This window comes from Lacerta agilis, chromosome 7 (genome assembly GCF_009819535.1).
Source record: "Lacerta agilis isolate rLacAgi1 chromosome 7, rLacAgi1.pri, whole genome shotgun sequence".
Taxonomy (NCBI): domain Eukaryota; kingdom Metazoa; phylum Chordata; class Lepidosauria; order Squamata; family Lacertidae; genus Lacerta; species Lacerta agilis.
Window position 1 is genome coordinate 2,665,801 of NC_046318.1, and position 19,349 is coordinate 2,685,149.

The 19,349-nt window shown below is 45.4% G+C and overlaps 1 protein-coding gene across 2 annotated transcripts in view; it reads right to left on the reverse strand.

The window, feature by feature from the left end:
• SLC24A3 (solute carrier family 24 member 3) overlaps window positions 1-19,349 on the reverse strand; it is a 154,032-nt gene that overhangs the window by 124,659 nt on the left and 10,024 nt on the right. The gene's annotated exons all lie outside the window — the stretch shown is intronic.

Sequence of the window (19,349 nt, forward strand, 5' to 3'; positions counted from 1 at the left end):
TAATGTTTTCAGGATTGCAGGAAGACTGTTTCTCAGGTTTTTGAGGCTATGAGGCACAAGTAAGTAGACGTGTGGTGATCATCTGTAGTGGACCATTCCACTTCTGCACTGCCTTCATTCTCTGCCTTGCTTTAGAAGGGATGCTGGTGAGCAAAAACTCTGTGTTGGCAGCATCAATGCAAACACATGGCACCTCTCCAAGGGTTTTTGTTTTTGCTAGAGCCTGCTCATCCTGGAAACTTGCATGCTGCTCCGATTAAGCAGAAAGTGCATGCTCATGTGCCAGTAACATCTGGCAGAGCTGAAAATGCTGGGGGGGGGGAACAGTAGGGTGCCCCACTGTGTGCAGCACAGCCCATTTGGCAAAGTGTTAGAGGAGCTTTACGCCAAGTTTCCATTTCAAAAAATAGAGTTTTGCTCTTTCTCCCTTCAGTTAAAACACAGCAGCTCTTCCTTCCCCACACATCCGTTTCCCATGGGGCTTTTTACCCTGTCAGCCTCTGGGGAAAACGCATGACTCAGCAGCAGAGCAGTTGGACAGGTCTGGCCACACAAGCTCGGAGCAGACACATAAAGCAACTGTTTGCATCTACTTTTTAACACACCCTGCCCCTGCACACCGAGCAGCAACCTGTGCTCAGAAATGCAGCAGAACTGTTTTCTTCCCAACACCTGACTCCACACCAAGAACAACATCAACTACTAAATCTGTGTGTGTCAGGTTGCAGTTAAAAGGCACAGAAGTGGAATCAATAAACAAAAAGGGGTGCAACCACTCCGGCTCATTTATTCATGCCTTCGTGCCCACCTTTTCTCTAAATGTGGACGAGTGGGTTCAGGTCCTAACTCCACTCCAGACATTATACGCAGGCTGGAACACTGTGTGTCACAATTCAGTACAGTTACCAGCATTGTCTCTCTCTCTCTCTCTCTCTCTCTCATACACACACACCCCACCACCACCACCAAACTGAGGCACATTAAGTTACTTCTGAGAAGACATGTACAGGAACGCACTGCACAAATCAGAGATCAGCTGACTCAGATGCTTAGTGAGAGGAGCAAGCCCAACAAAGCAGTGCCTCTGTAGCTGGTTTTGCACTTAATACATAAATGTCACTGTGAGGAGAAAACGAGAGACATGGGACTCTGGTCAGCCATTCCTCATTGGGCAGCAGCAGTTGGAGCTTTTATTGAGCTGCAGCAGGCATGTCCAACTCCCAAGAGACTGTGATCTACTCCCACTGGGAAAAAACAACAACAAAAAACCTGGCAGTGATCTACCCATTGGATTGACCAAAGTTGTTGAGCTTCTGGGGTGGGCCATAGATCAGGATCACGCCCCATGATTGACTGGTAGATCACAATCGACCTGTTGGACATGCCTGCACTACAGCTTCTGAGCCATGACACCATCAAACAACAGGAGTGTCGGCAACTTGACCAGGGCCACAGCCTTCTAAACGCATTCCAGATTTCACCAACAGTGATCAGTCCACCAAGAACTCTAATGGTACACTTTTTAACTTTGCTATCTTTCGTGTAATTGTTGTAACATGGGGATCATGATTCAGCAAGTGATTTCAGCTCTGACAGAGCAGGCAGGAGACAGCTTCTTCATGTAACACTCTTTATTCAGACAAACAAGACCAGGGAACTGAGGAGAGGGAGATACATTTATAGGGACAGAAAGACTGGCTAGAAAGGATACATTTTGGAGGGAACAATCTCAAGCAATCACAAAGCTGCCTTTTGGTGAGAACCAATAAGACTGAGGATCCAAATGCAGCAACTTGAATGAACCAATAGTAGCTGTTCCTTCTGGAACAGGAAGGCAGTTACTTTCCCCTAATGTGAATACAGACAATAGCAATACAGATATGATAACCCTAGAATCAGTACACAACAGTAATCTCCCATAATATTTTTTTAAATGTATGCATGTGGCCCTAAGCCTATGGCTTTGGCTGTCCTATCCTTTGGGGACCACAAATACTGCCAGGCATATAAACGACTAGCTATCAAGAGTCAATAATAATAATAATAATAATAATAATAATAATAATAATAATAATAGCTATCAGGACTGCAATATCTCAAGGACCACCTCTCCCCATATGAATTGACCCAGACCCTGCAATCATCGCCTGAGGCCCTCCACCAGAGGGCTAGAGGGTGGCAACATGAGAGCAGGCCTTTTGTGTGGTGACTCCCTGCTTGTGGAACGCTCTCCCTAGGGAGGGTCACCTGGCGTCTTCATTACATATCTTTAGGGGCCAGGCAAAAACATCGCTCTACTCCTAGGACTTTGGATAACTGCACAATATATGGCCTTTTAATGGGGGGTATAGTTTTTGTTTGTTATTATGGTATGTATTTTTGTGTTTTTATTTTGTAAACCACCCTGTGATATTCAGATGAAGGGCAGTGCAGAAATTTAAATAAGAATAAGAATCATGGTCATACCAAACAAGAAAATAAGAAGCCCTCAGAGTTGTTGTTGTTGTTGTTGTTGTTGTTTAACGGCCTGAGCATACTGCACTTCAGTTTGTGTTCCTACTGGGCAGTACAGTCGCCTGGAACCCAGCAGGAAGGCAACAGAGCAGAGCTGTTACCTCTTACGGAAGAAGACATTAAGCAGCAGAACTCAGATCAACTTGTGCCTCTTTTCTGCAGGTTTGCACCTGCCATTCAGATGAGAGTCAGTGATTACTCAGGAGATTCCTTTTTTAAAGTGTCCTCAGGGAATCCACACGTGACGCAAAGGAATTCTGAAGTGGCAGGTCATAACAAAATGCATACAGTTGGGACTTGCCAGAGAACGATTCTGAATGTCAGGGACACGAGGAGCAAAAGGACAAGGGTACCTTTGAGAATATTAGAGTATTCTTTAACTTCTGAATAATTACAGATTATGCCACACACATCTTGGAGAAGAATGGAGCAAAGCTGACTGTAAGGTCCTCGGTTAGTTGCTCATGAGTAACCAGGCAAAACTCTGACTTTTCCTTTACTAGTTTTATTGTGCATACTATGTACAGTGCAGAGCTAATAAGTTCATGTCTGTATCTAACGTCGGCAGAATCCGGGAATGGCCCCTTCCTGTTCTGACCCCAACAAAAGAGTTTCGGTATATGAAACCCCGCCTTCCATCCTTTTGTTTCACCCCTCTACACCTTTGGGGCGATGGAAATTTCATGCCTCCTTCCTCGCCCCTTGGGCTAGGGGAGTGCAGGGTCTCTCCAGCATCCTCGGAGCCTCGACCCTCCATCCCCTGAGTCCCATGCCCCTCCCCGCTCGAAGCCTCGCTGCTCCCTTGGGTGCCAGAGGAGGTGTTGCTGGTCAGGTGGGGCCGGGGCTCTCTGTAGCATCCCGAGAGCCCTTCCACCACCTTGCGCTGTGCCGGGGACAGTTCCCTGACACTGACTTTCAAAAGAATGTCCCTTCCAAACAAGCTTCAGTTGCAGCAAGCCTTGTTTAGCAAATGACAACTGGGACCTGCAACATGACCATACCACAATGCCCTGAAAAGAAATTAAAGGGTTAAAAAAGTTTCAAAACCCTTCCTACAGGCACAGTCCTAATTCCAATAGAACTCCTCTTTTGCCTTGACACAGCACAATAGCATGTCACATAGCGGATGGTGTTATGCAGTGCTTTTTCTGGGGGGGACGCAGGGGTATGAGTACCCCTAAACATGTGGAGTAGTAGCAGTGGGGATTTGGATAGCTTAGGGGCCCTGCAGAAAGAGCGCGAGGCGTCCTCTTTGTGGATGGGTTCCTTTTCCCCCTTAGCGCATCATATTTAGTTGGGGATTCTGGCTGGGCTTTGGGAGAGGCAATGGGGGTGCACTGACACTGAGCGGAACAGACACGCCTTCCCCACCTCCCTCTCAGTAGCTCTGGGTGGAGTGACTGAGGGGCAGCAGTGGAGGAAGGGGGCGGTGGGGGCAGGCCACCCTATGTGTCACCACTGAGGGGGGTGACAACATGCCAGGCGGCATTCACCGCACGGCCTGCAGCGCACGCACAGGCTCCGCGCTGCCCAAACGGCCTGCCAGCTGCCTCCCCCCCCCCAGCTGTAGGGCGGCTGAGTGGGAAGAGGCAGGCAAACTCTTTGGAGGCCCCACGGAGTGTCCTGCCCCGGCTTGCCCTGCCCCAGGCGCCCAATCGGCTTCCTCCGCCGCTGCTAAGGGGACAATGCCATCTGCATCCTCTCTCTTTCCGCACCCCCCCTGCACCATTTTTCCCTAAGTGGGCAGGCACCTAAGGCTGAATGGAAGCAGCCTGGAGGCTTGGCGGCCTCTCAGCGACTCATGACTGGCATCCCCGAGGTGGGAGATGTTGAGCAGAGGCTCTATGAGATGGCGCAAGGGATGCGTGGCGGTGCCTGTGCACACAACTTAAGAAGGCGACCTGCTGTCTCTCCTCTCTCCCCCCATCGCCCCTCATGGACACGGAGTCCCCGGCACAGCTTGGCGCTACTACAGCTACTCAGCAGCTGCTGTTGGATGAAGGTGGCTTCTTCTTAACACCGAGCTGCTGAGGGACCACAGTCTCCCGCCCTCTTTTTTGGGGTGGGGGTGGGATGCTGAGCTAAAGGCAGTGTTTTTTCCCATTTCCTGTATTTATTTTTCCCGATTTGAACTATAAAATGGTGATTTTCTTGAGTCAAGATGACAGGACCCCTAAAAAAAATTTAAGGAGAAAAGGCCACTGGTGTTATGTATACAGTCGTACCTCGGGTTACATACGCTCTGGGTTGCGCACTTTTCGGGTTACGAACTCCGCTAACCCAGAAGTGCAACCCAGCGTGTGTGTGATTTGCGCATGCGCAGAGCGTTTTCCGGGGGTTTTTTTTGTTTTCTCGGTCTGCGCATGCACAGAACGATTTGTTTGGGTTACGTCCTTTTCGGGTTACGTACTATAACCCGGAACGGATTAAGTACGTAACCCGGGGTACCACTGTACACTAATCGTGAATTAATTATTCAACTGTGGATCCTTATGTAGCCAAAATGTCACCATCGACACACAAGAGGGAGGTCTCAGCACATTTAGAGGAACTGCAAGGTTTGAAGAAGTATACAAAATAATGGGGGGGGGCTTAAAAGGGGAGGGGAGGACTCACGCATCAGTCAGCATTTCACGCACATTGAGCATGCTTTGTTTTCATTCACTTGTGTTGTGAATGAGGACGGAGCATATTCAATTTGCATGAGATGCTGACTGATGGGGGGAGCAGGGAGAAAAATGGAAAACCAGGGGAAGGTGGAATGGATAAAAAGACATAGCTGCTTGGCTGGAATCCTGAACCCTTTCCCTATTAGCCTAATGAAAACCCCCTCATCCAAATTGCTATTTGGTATAGGAGGTATCCCTCGGCCTATAGAGCGAGATCAGCGCCGCAACCCCAGAGTCGGACACGACTGGACCTAATGGTCAGGGGTCCCTTTACCTTTATGGGAGGGAAAACTCACTATAGGGTGGGATCTGAAGCCATTTGCACTGTGAAATTATCAGTTGCCTCAACATTTATGATGTTGTTGAGAATAATCTAGTATTAGGGTTGCCATGTTTTGAAGAGCAAAAAAGAGGACACATTTGCCAACTTCTACTTTTAACTATGGATCGCTATGGTGACTCTACCCATGAAAAAAAGGACGTGTCCTGGGAAAAGAGGACATATGGCAACCCTAGTGTTTTTTCTAGCTTACTATGTTTATTTTACTTGTATTTAGTAAACATAGTTGTTTTTTTTAAGTACCCCACCCTATGTTAGTTTTTTGGTCCCAATAGACTTCAAGTATTTGACCTGAAATAGTTGAGGCCTACTTAATATGGTTTAAATGTTATATTATGTAGGAAAAAAATTATTAAAATACTTGTAAACATTTAAAGGCAATAGCATGAACTTCTCTTGCAATGTTTAAATTTAAGTGGAGGGAAACCCCAGAAGTACTGAAGGCTGTTGGCACGCTTAATAAATTTTAGCATCCTGGAGAACTGTGCGTGGTAGGCTGACTCACGTGTCTGTCAGGGATAATCACCTGAAAAACATTAATTACAACTTTGAAACTGCCAAGCTTGCCCAATATTGCCTTTGGCACTTGGCATCCATTCGTTGCTACTAATGAACTTAGGAAATGGAAAACGTTCTGTGGAAAAATAAAGCATTGGAAAAATTTCCACCCCACTCCCTCATCCCTGCCACCAAGATGTTCTTCCTCATGTCTGCTCTAAATTCCTCTGCATGTAATTTGAACCAACTGGCTTGAGTCCTGCCCTTTGGAACAACAGCAAACAAATTTATTCTGCCTTCCGTGTAATATTTGTAATAAAAATGGGATCGTAATGCCTCTTAGGCTGCCACGCAAATATCCCCCTGGGACTGAGCAGGGTGGGGGGCCACCGCTTCTGCAGCCCCACCACACAAACAGTAGGCAGGATGGGCAGGAACAATGCTGTGCCAGCCGTGAGCTACGCAGCAAGAGGGCCTGGATTGCTCCTGGCCCCATACCATCACACAATAGCAGTGGAACCAATTCGGGATCTAATTGATCCCAGGCCAGCTCAGCCCCTCTGTGCCCTCAGAATGTCCTGATTCATGGCTACAAATCCAACAGTAGCTTCATCTCACCCAAATTTTACCAGCTTTACAAATAATAATACTGTGGCTTACGCAGCTGAAGTGGATCTAGAGCTCTTGTGCAAAAAAATCCTATTTTTAAAGAATGCCCAGAATTTTTGCAGTAAGGAAAGATATGGGAAAGTGCACTGGACTTCACCCTGACCAGTAAGTAGTTGCCTAGATCCTGTCTCCCCCCTCTTTTTGAAGATGGATTTTGAAGATGGATTCATTTGCCTCTTGCCATCCTTTTTGAAGATGGATTCATTTGCCTCTGTCCAGTCTCACAGCACTTCACCTGTTCTCCAAGAATTTTCAAAAATCATAAACAGTCTCTGAGATTACATCTGCAACTTCCATACAACTTATCTGGCCCTTAAAACCTGGATTCATTGAGAGTAATAAGGTGTTCCCATACTAACTTATTATCTATATTTGGCTGCAACTCTGTTCAACTTGGAAATGCACAATTTGAGTCTCCAGCACTCTCCCGTCATGAGGAAACTGTTTCCTTAAAAGGCTACCCAAGGACGCACGTGAGAGTAGGAAGCATGAAACAACTGTCTTCATTTGGTGGAAAAACCATTTAGCCCAAACAATATTGTGCAGTGACATTAACTTGTGCTATTTCAGAGTCTGCCCAAACAAACTTATTGCACACATTGAAAAGGACAGACAGGAAAGAAGTAGCCCATGCTAGCACAGAACAGTTGAAGGAGACACACTGAACACTGGCCAGTCAAATGGTACAAAAGGAGGAGGTGTAGCATTGCAGAATCACTGCAAGTTTCAACGAAGGATTGTCGAGTGTTGGCAGGATCCCTGGCTCTCCTTTGCAGCCACCGAGTTTCTATGAAAACTGTGAAACTAGTCAGACAAGACACAGACATACCTTTTCAGGAGTCATGCACAGTTTAACAGCTATTTTCGTCTGCACTTTTCTTCCTTTGAGGGTAGCAGCCAAGGGAAGCATTTTCACAAAACTTAGGGCAACAACAACCAATAGTAATGGAGGAATCTCTCCATTTTTGTTCTCTCAGTTCCAACCCGAAATTCAGTTCTCCACAGTGCTGCAACAATTTGTTATCTTAAAAAAATATTATCATGAAAATTCTTCAAAATTTTGGTGTAAATTTCACCTAATGAATACATCTGTGTGCAGTTTTGACCAATATACACATTTTTCAGGTAATTTTCCCTAATATAATCCAGTTTTGTATGTTATTTTCACCAAAATATTAATTTTTATGCACACTTTCCCTCAACCTATGCATTTTTATTCAAGTTGGAGAACTGCAGTGCAAATTCCAGATAAGTGTGAATTTTGAAGGCTGGTTCTGTGTTTCACTTCTCATATTGTTTGCAAAAGTAAGAATTTGATAGATTAACTTTTAAATGCAGACTGAATCTAATGTCTCCCTAACAACCAAGGAAGAGGCATTTACTACTTCGGGCAAAATATGGGGGTGCTGCAGGTTTGAATGAACAAAACTAGCATGCCAAGGATAAGGGTTTAGCCCAGTTTTCTCCTTGTCATACTACTATTATATGTGCAGAAAGGAGGATTCTGTGCCATCATTTACACTCCCTCATTTTCACTCCCTCACATCTATGGAATTTGGAACATTCTTATGGAAAAGGTAAGAAATTGCGAAAGACAGGAACTTCCTGTTGTGTTCCATGGTACATAGTTTCAGAGGGTCATCCAAGGTCAGAATTGCACAACAATTTCACTTTATCTTTCATTATTATTATTAAAAAAATTATTTAAAACAAATATAAAACTACATACAATCAGAGAATCACCTCTGAAAATTCCACAGAGCTTTGACAAAGTGTATATGCTAAAATCATCACATATATCTTTAATTATATCCTGGCATGGAGAATGGCTTCTTCCGGAGCTGTTAGAGATATGCACCACATATACTGGGGTGGGGTGTTTGTTTCTTTAAAAACTGTCTCACAATGAATACAAGATTTCAAAAACAGGTTGTTTCATATGCGTGCATCATGGAGAAATGCAAGTAACGGGGTGGGGGAGAGAGAGATTAGGAATGGAAGGAAATCAGGAGAAACCTCAGAAAGCATCTAGGCCAAAGTTTACAGCAAGGTGAATTTCTAGCTCAATAGGCAAATGCAAACATGAATTTCCTTTCAAATGCTGAGATGGCTTTTTTGTAGTGTCTAGGTATCGGCCATGGTTTTCCCAGTAGTAATGTACGGAAGTGAGAGCTGGACCATCAAGAAGGCTGATCGCCGAAGAATTGATGCTTTTGAATTATGGTGCTGGAGGAGACTCTTGAGAGTCCCATGGACTGCAAGAAGATCAAACCTATCCATTCTCAAAGAAATCAGCCCTGAGTGCTCACTAGAAGGACAGATCCTGAAGTTGAGGCTCCAGTACTTTGGCCACCTCATGAGAAGGGAAGACTCCCTGGAAAAGACCCTGATGTTGGGAAAGATGGAGGGCACAAGGAGAAGGGGACGACAGAGGATGAGATGGTTGGACAGTGTTCTCGAAGCTACTAACGTGAGTTTGGCCAAACTGCGGGAGGCAGTGGAGGATAGGCATGCCTGGCGTGTTCTGGTCCATGGGGTCACGAAGAGTCGGACACGACTGAACGACTGAACAACAACAACAAGGTATCGGCCTTAACTATCAGGTGTTTCTTTAAATGTGTGGGGACTGGAAGATGGGGGTGATACTGCTCTCAGTTGGGAGAGTTGGAGGGTAAGCATTCTGCTATGTCAATGCTTTCCCAAATTCTCTTCAAAGGCTACCCCGTGTTGAATGAATTGCTGGAGTCTAATCATTGCTCCCAAAAATAAAAAATAAGAATCGACAGCCTTAAATGTATGCAAATACTTCACAGACACAGAAATGTGAAATGCGCAGCTCCTTCAATTAGATTAATTGAAGTTAGTGGGAGGAGAGAAAATCAGGAATAGAACAGGCTGCACAACTTTAGAGTGTTTACAACAACAAAATAAGAGTTGTGGCAGATTTTTCTCCTCTGATGTTTCCTCCCACATTTGCAATATAAACGACAGATGCTCACTCCAGCAAATCAAACACTGGTTCAGACATCAATCTTCCTCGTGCCTCAGGAAGGCGGTCTGCCTTTCAAAAACAGTTTTAAAGCACCACATAAACATTTTTGCATCCATCCACTGCATTTTAAAGGCACAATAAAATTGGAGTTGCAAAACTGCAGTAAGGACGCTGGGAGTGGATTCGTGAAGTCACAAGGGCCCGTCTATCAGCACTATACCCTTCCAGTGTCTTATGAGAACTGCCAAATGGTGTTTCCCAAGTTCACCCCTTGGAGATAATAGTCACATACTTTGGGTATTATGCACTTTTCCTGCTTTTTCTTATCTTTAGCAACCAGGGGCCCCACACAGTAGCTCTGAAGACTGGAGAAATGGCACAAGGGAAGGGAAGGAGAGCCAGTGTGGTGTTGTAATTATTATTATAATTATTATTATTATAATTATTATTATAATTATAATAGGGTGCCATATGGTCAGATTTCCCCAGACACGCCCAGGCAGATTTTTTATATTTTGAAAAATGTCTATGGTTTTTTCTTTTGGGTGCAGTGAGGGACTGGGCAATCAATCCATCCAACAGCCTGGAGGGCAGCTGGCTGGCCAGCTGAGCAGGTCCCACTCCTCCCTCTCGCCAAGTTAAGAGCCACATCAGGCCTCCCTCTTCTTCTTCCTCCTCCTCCCTTCAGACACCTCCAGGCCCAGGCCTGGCCAGATCCACCACAGGCCATGCCACCACCATGGAGCCATTCATCGGAGGAGGCAGCTGCGGGATGAGGAGCCTCCCTCTTCCTCTTTCCCTCAGTGGCCTCTGGGTCCAGGCCTGGCCAGAGCCCCCACAGGTCCTGCCACTGCCATGGAGCCACTCACCGGAAGAGGAGGCGCCCAGGCAGGCATGCAAAGCTGAGGCCTGAGTGAACGGGCAAGGAGTCTGGGTGGAAAATGGCAACCTCCAGGGGAGAATCCTAACCCAACCCCACTCCCCAAGATTACAGCTACCCCGCTGACTGCTCGTCGCCCCCACTACCACTGATCACCCACTGGCCCTGCCGCCGCCGCTCACCTACACACTTAGCCGCCACTACCACCGATCGCCCAATCACTCACCCGCTGCTGATCGCCCACTCGCCCTGCCAACAGCCATAGATCGCCTGATCACCCACTGCCACCAACTGTCCAATCACCCAGCCCCCACAATCACCTGATCACCCCAATTGCCACCTATCCCCACCACTGCCAGTCACCCTGCTGCCGCCGTCGCCAAACACCCGACCGCTGCCAATCGCCTGCTCCCCCCCCCGCTGCCTGCTGCCTGTCCTCTTTTTTGATCTTCCAAAATATGGTAACCCTTAATAATAATAATAATAATAATAATAATAGTTAGAGTGTGTTGACCAGTGTTCAAATCCCCACTCAGTCATGAAGCTCTCTGGGCAACCTTCGGCCAGTCACCATCTCTTAGCCTAACCCACCTCTCAAAACCATGTGTACACCTTGAGTTCCTAGGAAGAAAAAAGTGGTATATAAATGTAATAAATAAATGAAATGCTCATGTGTGTGCCCCACTCTGAATTAATAGCAGCTGTGTGGGAGAGTTAAATCAGAAGAACAGTATGGAAAAAAGAAGTTATTACCCAATGGTACCAAGTTGTGACTCCTCTCCCCCCCCCCATTTAGGAGTACAGTCATTTTCTTTTGCTATTTTCTTCTGGGAGCACATAGGATCTCAACTAAGTGAAGCTGAGTGATGTTTTGATGGAGAGAGAGAGGGAGAAAGAGAGCATTTAATATTTTTAAAATGGCAAGGCAATGTAGAGTCTAAAAAACCCCACAAAAAATCTTTAAAACTTTAAAACAAAAACACAACCCAAAACCAATAAAACAGCAGTATAAAAATGTCATAAAAGTGTATAAAAGCTAACAGAACAGAACTCCAGAGAACTCCAAACATGTAAAGTGGGGACCTATCTTATGTGTTAAGGAAAGCCTGGCCAAAAAGAGAATTCTTCCCAAGACATCTGAAGCAATTGATGGTTGCTGCGTCATGTATATCAGAGGAAAGGGCATTCCACAGCACAAGAAAAAATGACTGTTTGGGGGTCAACACCCTTTAGTATCCTGTAGGGTGAGGTGACATGAGTAGAAGCTCCTCAGATGACCTAAACCTTGCAAGTCTGTATTAAAGGTAAAGGGACCCCTGACCATTAGGTCCAGTCGCGGACGACTCTGGGGTTGCGGCACTCATCTCGTTCTATGGGCCAAGGGAGCCGGCGTTTGTCCGCAGACAGCTTCCAGGTCATGTGGCCAGCATGCCTAAGCTGCATCTGGTGAACCAGAGCAGCGCACAGAAACACTGTTTACCTTCCAGCCAGAGCAGTACCTATTTATCTACTTGCACTTTGACATGCTTTCGAACTGCTAGGTTGCCAGGAGCTGGGACCGAGCAACAGGAGCTCACCCCGTCGCAGGGATTCGAACCGCCGACCTTCTGATCGGCAAGCCCTAGGCTCTGTGGTTTAGACCACAGCGCCACCCACAAGTCTATATTACAAATATGTATATTAGCTTTCTTTCAGCTGTCCCACTAGGAACAAACATGGCATTTTCACCTCTGCTATAACAGTCACCACTGTCCATGTACTGCACCATTTAATTCTCTTTTACTCAAGTTATTCATTTTCATAGCAGTTTTCTGCTGTCATCTGAAACAAGGGGACTAAACTCCTCCTCCTCCTAGAGGCAAGGGGAGATTAGTGATTTAAATATCAGTGTCTTGAGTATTTTTAGCTTTTATTGTTTCGCCATTTCATCACTGGCTGGGGGCGGGGGGGGGGAATCGTAACTCTTCCATCAGAACATTCACTTCCTTAACAATTTACCTCTTACAAATGCAAAATCTAAACTGTTGTTGATATTCCTGGGTTTTGGCAGCTTCCAAGAGTCAAGCTGACTTTTTGCCTTTGTCTCTCACAAGTCCCTGCTGCAATTACAAGAGGGATGCTTTGCCTTGTGCTTGAAGGTGCCCTCTGACTGAAGGGCTTAAATTCAGTCTAAAGATAAAAGAACCAAAAGAAAGGGAAGCAGAGTGTCCCTCAAACACGGGACACACGGAGCAGGTTCATACATAATCTGGTCACACTCTTCCTCGCTATGCTGAGATACATTGTATTTCTACTTAAGTGATCACTATTTCTAAATTTGCATCTATACATCTACTTTAGCATATACAAATTTCATGCAAATCTGTGTCCTCTTTTGTCCCCTACCCCTTTGGTGATGCATGCATATTTATAGCAATGTATAAACCAAGGGAGGGGGGAAAGGTAGACTGAACTGGCCAGGAAAATCTATTCATTGTGCAGAACATCTGCCTGCCTGCCTGCCTATTATTGGTAACAGAGACTCCTGCACTGCAAAAAGCCTACAATCTGAAACAGACGGTGGAGAAATAAAGGGAGGGAGGAGGGTGAAATTTGGGAAATGTCATGTTTCGAAAGCTTGGTTACACTTGGTAATGAGTACTAAGAGGATTAATGAAAGGCCATACAGAAAAAGGTACCGGTAAGTTTTAAAGAATCTGAAGGGAGAGAGAGAGAGAGCCGGCATCACATACATGTTCAGAGAGGCAGTTTGACATATAGGGGAAATGGGTGGAGTTGCATAAAGGAGCTGGAGACTTTCAGTCAGCTGAGAATGGCAGCGTTGGGGTGGCAGAGGTCACAAGCAGCTATGGAAGAGAAGGGGCTGAGCTTAGTGGCAGAGCACACCCTGTGAATGGAGAAGGCCCTGGGTTCCATTCCTGGTTTCGTCAGTTAAAAATGGGGGGAAATCAGGCAGTAGATGATGGCAAAGACTGCTCTGTGCCTGACATCTTGGAGAGCTGAAGCCGCTCAGAGCAGACGGCCCTGGGCTTGATGGACAAAACAACTAATGTTTCTACTACACAACATAAAACAGGAGCCGAAAGATGGGAGTGAGTTGGGGTGGGGAGACGTGAAAGATGTGGATAGTTTTAGCAGGAAGGAGAAGAAGATTTCGTTGGTTCTGGCAGGGGATGGGGAGCCAGTGAAGGAACCTAAAAGAGGTCACATGGCCAGAGGAATGGGAGAGAGGGGTGCTTTGGGAAAACCGAGGCAGGAAAGAAAAGAGTCAGGCAGATTAAGGTTGCAGCCATCGAGGTGCAGATGACCACCAGAGGACGAACCAATTTTAGCCAAGGCACAAGAAGGAATGGGTGGGAGTTTTGCAAGGTTGTAGAGGGAGAAGCAGCATGACTTGGCAGCAGATTGAACGCGGGAGGCAAACAAGAGAGAAGAGTCAAGGGACAGCAGCTAAGCCAGCGTGCTTGACAAACAGATGTGAAGGACGATACTACTGACAATACTGAAAGGAGTTGGAAAGCCATTTTAGGAGGCAAGATAAATAGTTTCCTCTTCAACATGTTGAGATGGCAATGAGATGTCCAAGTGGATATATCTAACAGACGACACAAAATTTGAATCCTACACTGCCTCAAGCTTATGCCCTCCAGCAACTCTTGTGACCTGGATATAAGGGCATGGATTAAATTAACAAAGGACCCATATTACAGCTACAAGCTCTTTAACTTCTCCCTTGATACCTGATGGTATGGCATGTTGCAGATTTTAAAAACCTATTTATATAGCCCACAAATCCCAAACATATGTTTTTACATTTTTGCTACCCTAATTTTATGGTCTTCTAGCATTGCACTCCTACTCAAATAACACATTTAAATGTTAGGAAGTCACTAGCAAGCTGTGAGCCACAGTTCCCAATGAAAGCATGCAGATTCCTTGCGTGCCATGTTCACCTCTGGCCCTACAATGCTCCTCGTCAACAGAAAACACAAGCTCTTCTCTGGTGCTACTTTTGAAAAAGAATTCAGAACAATACATTGCCACTTCTATGTTACTACAATTCCTCCAGTTGCTTTAGAGGACTCTCAGTTACCTACCACATAGTTGGAGGAAACACCATTACTGATATTATTATGGCTGTGGTTTTATGTTTGTGAACTGCAGAACTGTTTTGTCAGATAATGCTACATCCATTTTGAATCAAATACTTGTCAGTGGTGACCTGGGAATCAATGGTCACCATACAGCTTTTAGCATCCTGGCTGTGCACATTCCTAGCAGGATGCCCATGCTTTGGTGGCGGGGAAAGGAGCAGTTACTCCACCTAGTGCAGCAGGAAAGTTTTTTCTGTCACATGGGAACATTTTGCACTTCACAACCTAAAAGCATTGTAATACGAAGCTGTGACTGGCAGACAAAGGTGGGAGTCACATCTAAGGACAGACACCTAACTGGGGACCACTTCAAGCTAGCCCCAAAAGATAAAGGTGTAGCTGCTTGACTTAGTGTTTGCCAAGAGGCCTGCTACAAAGAGACAATTCAGCTCTAACAGGGAGCTTCATCTGTGAGTGCACTGGGAAAGCCGTGTTTGACAGCTGGCATCTGGACATGCATAGGCACACGCATGATCAGGCGCCCCAGTCGTACACGGGTCCCTACTGCACGGAAGGGTATGTGCACATTCAGAGTGTGTGCCAAATTGCAGTCCTGCTGAGATCAAGAAGGAAAAAGAACCGCCGGTTCTTCATTTTAGGTCAAGCAAGCCAGAGCTCATCCCACCCTTGTGTCGATCAAGGTTTATATCTGCCACTCACAAGGCTCATTCCTGTGTGCATCATCATGACTAAAAAATCCATGAGTACATAATGTGTGACTGTGTTATACATATGATTTGCTTCCCAGACATAAACACTAGAATTCAAAAGTACGTTACTTGATATGGAAGCAGGCTATGTGAATAAAACTCACCCACACGCTGCATTTCCTTATGCTCCGTATGGCCTATTAACGAGGGACAGTCCCTGTCCATGTCCCTATTTTGCCTTCTGCGGAGATGCTGGGATTAGATGCATTAGAGTCTCTCCAACTTCAGCCTCCTTCTAAATCTCTGAATTCGTGGCACCTTGACTAACAACAAGTACAGAACCCCCTTCCCACATTATGAATGTTGCTGAATGTATTAGAGTGGATGGTATTCTATGAGCCTAAACAGGTCCACTGTGCAACCATGAATGAGAAGGGGTTGGGATGTTGTAACTCGCTGTACTGAAATTGCCAGTGCCTTTCTTTGGATAGAACGCAAGCTTGTCCTTTCTTGTTCCTCTTGCTCCCTGGAAAGCACAACTGTGGCTGGCAGCCACTCCAGCCCCCCTCTTTCACATCATCATCTCTGCGGATACACCTACACTACAAGCCCCCTTCCAGTCTCTTTGGTGCAGCTTTGCAGTGTTCATGCTTAGATTGTAAGAATCTGTGCATCTGCTCCTTGGGATTTGGGATTCACAGTGACCATCATGTCCTTTCCAGTGTGCTTGCTTGATTGGCATAATCTTTATTGTGTCTCTTTCAGCTGCTCTGCAAGTGTGTGTTTCCTTTCAAGGATATCCATTGCACTTTGGGGGCAGATTTTTTTGGGCAGATTCCAATATAACACAAATTATTTTTCTCCCTCTGAGGGTGAGACACACACTGTCTACTTGCAGAGAAAATCACTCCAGCTGGCTGAAGTAAAAACATTTACTATATAATAAAACCCACGTAAACTATATTTAAATAGATCTTTAATTTAAAAAAATCCTGCTAATCTGCAGCCACTAACTGCTTGCTGAGTAAGATGGTTCTGCAGGAACTACTTAACTGGGTCTTTATCAAATTTCAGAAGGAAGGAAGTTACAATTGAGGAGTATTGTTAGTAGCCCATCTTCACCTCACGAAGAAGAAGAAGAAGAAGAAGAAGAAGAAGAAGAAGAAGCAGAAGAAGAGTTTGGATTTGATATCCTGCTTTATCACTACCCGAAGGAATCTCAAAGCGGCTAACATTCTCCTTTCCCTTCCCCCCCCCCTCCACTCTGTGAGGTGAGTGGGGCTGAGAGACTTCAGAGAAGTGTGACTAGCCCAAGGTCACCCAGCAGCTGCATGTGGAGGAGCGGAGACGCGAACCCGGTTCACCACATTACGAGTCCACCGCTCTTAACCACTACACCACACTGGCTCAGAAGGTCTGCAGTTTAAGTCCCCCATGGCTGAAGTCACTCACGCATGCAACACACCCCTTTCAAATTCGGCTGGAGCATTTTTGCTCCAAGTTGCATAAACAAAAGATGAAGAATGATGAGGTTGTTATAGGGTACTCTCCAAATTACATTCTCAGGTCCTATCCATTTATGATCCACTTCCTAGGTTTCAAAAAAGTCTACAAGACATTTAAAGAGATTGCTGCATCAGTTGCTATTGACTTTTGTTTGTTCCCTTCCACTTGGTTTGCTGTCTTCACCATCTTTACTCTTTAGATAATGACTGTAAATGTTAGGGTTGTGTCAGCTTAACAAAAGTAAAAGGTTGGGATTCAATAGTTGGTCTAGGAGCATCTCAATTTGTCAAGCTACATAAGTTGCAGGTGCCGGGAATCAACAGTTGCAGGACAATGCAAGATTTCTGCTTGAGAGACTGGGAGGATCACTACCAGTCAGAGAGTCCAGCTTTTAAATTCTAATGTATGAAGAAATCAGTATTCCTTTATGCAGGATTTGTGTCGTCTTGGTGCAGAAATATTGTTAATACTTTATTGTAGCGTACAGATAACGCTTAGTGATGCTAGGAAGTAATATATACTTTATGAAGACATCATTTTCCATTGCAAATTCCTTTAAAATCTTGATGTGTGTGTGCTTTTTTAGCGAACACATGTCACAGAACAGATACTAACAGCTGTGAGTGAAAATTCCTCCCAACTGAACCCAATTTGCTTGCTCTGTGCCCTAATATGGAAATCTGTGCAATATCTCTCAGTTGCATCCCTGGTAATTAAAATTCACAACCTTACTGCATAAAAGGAATGTTATTCAATATGCTGACTAGAAGCACACAATCCCTGTTCTGGAGTTATGCTGGTTTAGGGGCTTTAGGATTGGTGAGAGCCCCTCTGTGCCAGCAGGACACTAGGTATGCCACCCCCATGATAGATATGCTGATAGCGTAGCCAGATATGCCAACACAGCCGGACCACTGGTGAAAAAAATGTTGAAGGAATGGCCAGGATGGGAGTGGAGTTGTGGTCAGATTGGGGGGAAAGTACACTTATGCCATATCCTATACTCTGGGTGTGGGGAGCCTGTGGCCTGCCAGATGGTGGATTCGAACTCCGATCAGCTGCATCAGGGATGATTTACACAGTAGAAACAACAACAGACAGTCACGGTATCTGTACCTCAGATAAAATACAAATCCGTGTATATCACTGGATAGAAATGTATCAATATGGAACTAAACTGACAATATCATCATACAAAAAGCATTCATAGATATTTCCTCAGAGGCAAAGCCTATATATGCTTTAAAATATCAATGTGCTGATACAAAGTGCAATATAATGTTAAATATAATGTTAAAGATGGTCTATAAGACGCATGGGTCCATCCTCCCAATGTTGGAGAAGGTTATACAAAGTCACTCAAACATGTGGGTATGTCCTCCCGACAGGTGGCCAGCTTCAAAACTTCCCGTTTCACCAGCAGTTTCTTCAAGGTCTGGACTTTATCTTTGATAACAACAATACAAACCATCAACTTTACTAGAGATATAAGTTCAATTATACAATAAAAAGGCTTAATAGAAATTCATGTACTCACCATCAAATCAGAACTAGGATATTAAACATAGCTAAGCTATTCAAAGTGCCTCAGACTCCCATCATTCCAATATAGCTAATGCGGACTCAAACTTTCTCCAGGTTAAATACTTGCAGGCAGGCTAACATTTAAAGGAACAGGTTACTATTGTTACTATGCTTGATGTAGATATTTTATCTGAGCATCAGGGATGATGGCAGCTGTAGTCTAACAACACCTGGAGGGCCACAGGTCCCTGCACCTGCTATACTCCTTCAACCCATGCCACATTCCAGCCAAGAGCAGACCTTGACTCCAGACCCACACGTGGTGCAATCAATTTTCTTCCCACTGACTTCCGTTTGTTGCTGGCATCCATCTGTCACGAAACACTAAGGAGTGCACGTCCCAGGGTGAAATCAAATTACTGTGTTAGCAGCACTGAAGAGACCTCTCCGGGACACAAGCCCAGGCAGTGTGTACGCAGGTCTTGGGCGGCCCATATGACAAGACTCCCCTGTCTCAGCCTGGCTGATGTGGTCCAAAGGAAAGCAGATCAAGACATTTGGCAGCAGCTGGGCTGCAGAAGTTGCCAGAAGGCACCCAACCATCTCAGGGACTCCACCCCGGATTTGTGCAGGGTTCACTCCTCAGCCTTTCCTTCTGCTGAAGATACAATGCAGCAGAGGTTAAGGATCAGAGTTTTCCTTCTCCTAGATTGGTTTGGCCAGCCAGTCAAAGCCATGTATGGGGTGTTAAGGGAAGGGTAGTATCTCTGGTGGGGGGGGACACATTGTGCTCCTTCTGGGGTAACTTGTCCACCTTTGGTATCCACCCTGCACTCTGCTCTCACCTGCACACAACAGCGGCTGACATCAATAGGAGCTTTTAAAAGGCCACTCTTGTGCTGAAGATCTGCCACGGCAAGATGATTAACTTGGGAAGACTCAACAGCAGTATC